Consider the following 5,359-nt stretch of genomic DNA (forward strand, 5'->3'; position numbering starts at 1 on the left):
CAAGCCCGTACCGACCTCCGGACCCCCCCCCCCCATTCTGGATCCGCCAATGCAAATAGACTGCAATTGTTAAATTAAATAATTTCAATAACAAGTATCAAGATCAATTTGAATACATTTATTCAAAAGAATGGTCATTTCTTGTAGAAGCTTACATAAAAAAGGGGGAGGGGTTAACTACTCTGTTACCCTGCACCCCCTCCCCCACTCGTTTCTCCAAATTCAGCCCCCTCTTTTCTTCAAATTCAAAATTGTCTTGTTGAACATGATATTCCCCAAATCAAGTTTATCAAGAATTAATAAATTTGTATTTACCCCGTTTTGTTTGGATTTATTTTATGAAATTAAAATCATTCCACATTTTATTTCCGGACCGGTTTTGGTTTTTATCGGATGAAAGTGTACTACGTCATTTTTGACGTCACTGCTGCAGCAGAAGAAACAAGTAAGTGCTATCAGTTTTGTTTTTGTTTTTTTTGTTTTTTTTTTTAGAATTTAATTAGTTTATGGTGTTTTAAGAGAATTTCTTTACGGTTATAGATTCATACGAACTCTTAGTACTCTCGTGACTTGCATAACATCTAACTGTAGTTGTAATTAATGCAGTTCGTAAAAAACGACACATCTAGTGATCTTATCTAGGCCTACATGATACATTATTTTGGATTTGTTTTCGACGAATGTAAAAACTATTTAGCATTGCTAATTTTTTCAGATTTGTTTTCCTTTTGTCGACAGTTACGTTTGCATATTTATGTACGATCTTGATGAAAGTGAAAGTAGAAATCTTGCATTGCAGTTTGTGTAGCCTGTGTTAGATGGTTATCCACTCGGCTCTTTTATCAAATTTTTAATGGAAAATGTTTGTTTTTATTGTGTATTAAGCAACTGGAGTTCATTGTCTGAGTGCCGTTTTATTGAAAGAACCCAAAGCTGTTAAGACTGACGATTCAACCCAAAGTTGATTTGACTGAAGATTGCACGATCACAATACAGGTGAAAATAAATACATATAATAATCACAGTAATTACAGGGTGCATATAAGTAATGACTATTTAATAACAAAATAGTTTTTGAGAAATTTCTGTTTGCTTCTTAATTCTACACTGATTTGCATTACCAAAAAATTATACTGTCTTTTTTTTTTTTGTGGCTAAAATATTGAAGATATGAATATGGATAGAACTTGCTGGCTTTTAACAGGTTGGGCACACCCCACCAAATGGTCATTTATCCCCCGTTTGGTGGACAATCTCCCATATCGCAGACGAATTTTACTGACCATTTGGGACAGAAAAATGGTTGTGTTCAATTCTATAGAATGGCGTGGAATGGCGTATAATTTTAAACCATGTGGAATAAAATTTAGATATTTATCGGTGTTCTGAGTGAAAAAAATCGGAAATTCAATGTGTAATTTTTTGCGCAGAGTCGTTCAAAAATTTGACAAAAAATGTCACGTACGTAAACAAGTGCAACGTTTCTCAATTTTTACTTAAAAAGAAAATTCCCTCCTTATCCAACGATGCTGCACCTGTCAATCATGTTCGTAACTTTCTATTTCGATTATCCGGGCAACCAATCAAAAATGCAAACCAATGCAAACGATGATCTTTTTTTAACCTGGTCAAAAGTCGGATTTAACTACGGAGCACATTTGTGTTAATTTTCAATTAGGAAATCAAAAGAAAAATAAGTTTTCGCCTTTATTTCGTTTTATTTTGTACGTGATGGCTTTGTTATTTATAAAAATAGTAAATGAAGTTAGATTATGATATAATTATTGTTTTAAAACAATGTACTTTTAACAAAAACAAGAATAATTGTAAAAGTCACCTTGTAAATCATTTATTAAAAATTATTTATCAAATATATTAAAATTCATCAGTAACATACATATTAAACCACAAAAGGTCACATGGAATATGGAACTTCATCCTAAAAGAAAAATAACAAAAGATATTACGTTCAAGTCTAAAAATTTAACTTTATAGCAATAAGTGCCCACCATACCAGTTAAGTAATGAGGAGCTCATGTTTAACGGGATTTTATAGAGATAAATATTGACAAAGATCCAAAGAGCGATTGAGAGTTAACTAATCAAGAGTTAAACCACTGGATAAAATAGAATTTTTATCCTACTAGACACAATCAACATTTTTTTTTTGATCGATTGATCAAGAAGTTCGGCTGTTACGGATAACTATGGGTATCGTTTTTACGAAGTTATGGAGAAATTGCACATGGAAAATCGACCGAATTATTTCAATTGTGCAAGGAATATGTTCACTAAAATTCCCCAATGCCTATGCAAATGCGCTTTTACTTTATTTTAATAAAATTTGGAATAGAATTTAAAAAGTCCACCATTTGGTCAGTAAAAGTCGTTTCCGATATGGGAGATTGTCCACCAAACGGGGGATAAATGACCATTTGGTGACTATAGAACATCTGAAAGATGATCAATTTCAGCCTAATCTGGCATTCAAGATAATAGTGTACATGTAAATGTATTTAAAGTTCATCAGCTAATTTATTACTTATTTATATATTAATTGACATAGAATTTTTTTTAACACTAGAGAAACTAGAGACTTGTACTCACTCTCTTTCGAAGTTTCTTTTAAGTTTTGATTGGAATTTGATTAGAAAATATTTACTGTATTTATTTTATAATTTTTATAGGTTCAGTATACAGTCTGTCTGCTATGAATAACATGGAAGAACACCACAACCCTATGCTTGCTTCAGAATAGGTAAGTACACCCTGTATTACAAGCTTTGTTGTTTTCTTCCAAACAAAGTTTTTGGATATACTGGAAACAAAATGTCTATTTCTCTGCCTGTATTTTTATTATATCCAAACATACATTTGTATCTGATTATCCATTGATTTAATATTAATATATTATATTATTTCAACATTCCAAATTCATTTGTATACATTTAGAGAAACTAATTGTATTTTTTATGATTTTATTATTAAGCATATCTTCCCAGAGTGAAATTGTCTTGGACATAACATTATATGGTGTTACACAACACCATATAATTCTTTATGAAATAAGTTTTAACTCATATCATAACTGATAACTGTTTAGGAGAATGGGGTATGCATTTGTTTGCACATGTATATGACAAATATCTTCAGTGTATGAACTTAAATTACATGTAGACTTTAATTTGTACATGTATTTTAGAAAACCTGTATTAATCAACAGAACCTTAAAATTGGAGACTCCACTGAAGTGCACCCAGTACCTTAACATGTGACAATTTCAAATCCTATGATGAGGCTCCAAGGGGTTATAAAATGAAAGAAAACAAAGAACAGGCCAAGAAAAAATTTGTAAGTGCTCAAAGTAATTACTCTATGTGCTAACAAATACTGGTATATATTTATTAATTATACATGTAATTGACATGAAATTTGGATGTCTTAATTTTTATTATTTTTTCTTTATCATTTCAGAAGCAATGCAGTCACTGTCATGGAAATAAAGCCAGAATTATGTAAAAATATGAAAAAATAAACTCAAGATTAATGCTTGAGATTGTGTTCTTTGATTTCTTATTACAGTGTATTAAGTGATTAAAGGACAAGAGTACGTATAACTATTTAGTTAAGTTTGCAATCCAAAGAAATACAAAATAATTAAATAATAAATGTAAGTAAGAAATAAAATTAACATACGTTTAACATATGAAAAACATATGAACATAAACATATGTTAACCATATGTTCATGCAAAACATATAAGCAACATATGTTAAACATATGATCAACATATGTTCATAAACATATGTAAAACATATGTTGCTCGTTTTTTATGGCGAACATATGTTTCAGAACATATGTTCAACGTATGTTCAACATATGTTAACCATACGTTGCAATATCATAGGATATTGTTTTCATATCCACGGTTGTGACGTCACAATGGTTTTTGCGTGGATTTGATCAAGTAAAATATTGTTGATTTACATCTAAAAAACGGTATAAAACATGAATAGCTACATTTTAAACGTGATAAAAAGAGTCTCCCTCGTTATGTGCTTTTATCCTCTCGCAGAGGCTCGAGGATAAAAACACAACTTGGATAAAAAAAATCATATCCAACTACAAACCATGGGAGATCCTATATTAATTTTCTGCTTCTTTGCTTGAACCACTGGCCTAATTACAACCAGACTCTTGCCCAATGCATCCTTTGGTGAATGGGATTTGAGCTTGTAAAGAGCCACTCTCTCTTTCAAGAGGAGATAATTAAGAATTCGTAATTTGTTGGATTCATTTAATTATGCCCTCCTTCGAAGAAAAGAAGGCATATTGCTTTGCTGCTGTCTGTCCGTCCGTCAGTCCACCAACAGTTTCCATTCATTTTCTTCACATATTATTTTGCAATATTTGGTCTCAACGTCCCTGAACACTTTATCAAGTCTATATACCGCGATTTCAACAGGCCACCAGCAATATGAACATGGTCATTTTTTCTTATTATAAGAGTCCTAAGCGTATCTTAAGATGATTCTTAGTTCTAAGATAGCTTCGTAAACATGTCTGCTGGTGGCTTGGTGACAATTGGCCTGCCATATGGCATAAATTTGGACTTAAGTTTCACTTTTGGTGTCAGATTTAGATTAAATTCAAATGTTTGGTGAGTTTAGAATATTGACTTAGCCTCATATTTTGTTCTCTCTAAAATTTTGGCCTCAACTGAGTGCAACAAGAAAATTTAGTTTACAATTAACTTTAATATTGGTTTTTCACTGATTTTTTAATTCAAGGATGTAGAATCCATGCAGCAAAACATGATCTAAAGTGGATTTGTTGTTTTCTAAATTTGCTAGCTAAAGCCAATTATGGCCTCAAATAATCCCATTAATAAATTACTTTATTTGATTTTAAATATATGTTTTGTTTTTGTGGTCTATGCTTTCATTGAAGATTTATGATCATTATAAAGCTTCAGGCATTTACTTGTTTACCACATGGCAGAATTGTAGCGAAAGTTGTAAAATGATGAGTTTCCTATGCAAAAACATTTATTTGACAAAATGTCATCAATTCAGAAGTTTAAATTATATATATAGTTATAATAAGTCTTAGCTATATGTTTATGTAAAGAATAACAATAAAATTATCATGAAAAATGAATATACACATACTCTTAAAAATTATCGTAGTTAATCTATCTGATTACAAGATATAGACAATTTATGGAGGAACATGACTTGCGTGGTTTATTTTACATGCTTCAGTGCTTTCTCTGGATTTCATTTGATCTAACTGGTTCATCTTTATATTTCATATTTCTCTTTTCTCAGCTGTGAAATAGATTTAAATGGATAAAATT

General features: G+C 30.9%; 1 long non-coding RNA gene across 1 annotated transcript; it reads left to right on the forward strand.

Moving 5' to 3' along the window:
• The first annotated feature begins 834 nt into the window (after positions 1–834).
• Positions 835–3,542, forward strand: LOC133176821 (uncharacterized). The gene is made up of 4 exons (XR_009719556.1): positions 835–996; positions 2,688–2,758; positions 3,203–3,351; positions 3,475–3,542. It is a non-coding gene; the product is annotated as an uncharacterized LOC133176821 (long non-coding RNA).
• Positions 3,543–5,359: the final 1,817 nt, after the last annotated feature.

This window comes from Saccostrea echinata, unplaced genomic scaffold (genome assembly GCF_033153115.1).
Source record: "Saccostrea echinata isolate AGI-Se365-2 ecotype Australia unplaced genomic scaffold, CSIRO_AGI_Sech_v1 ptg000081l, whole genome shotgun sequence".
In the NCBI taxonomy this organism is placed as follows: Eukaryota; Metazoa; Mollusca; class Bivalvia; order Ostreida; family Ostreidae; genus Saccostrea; species Saccostrea echinata.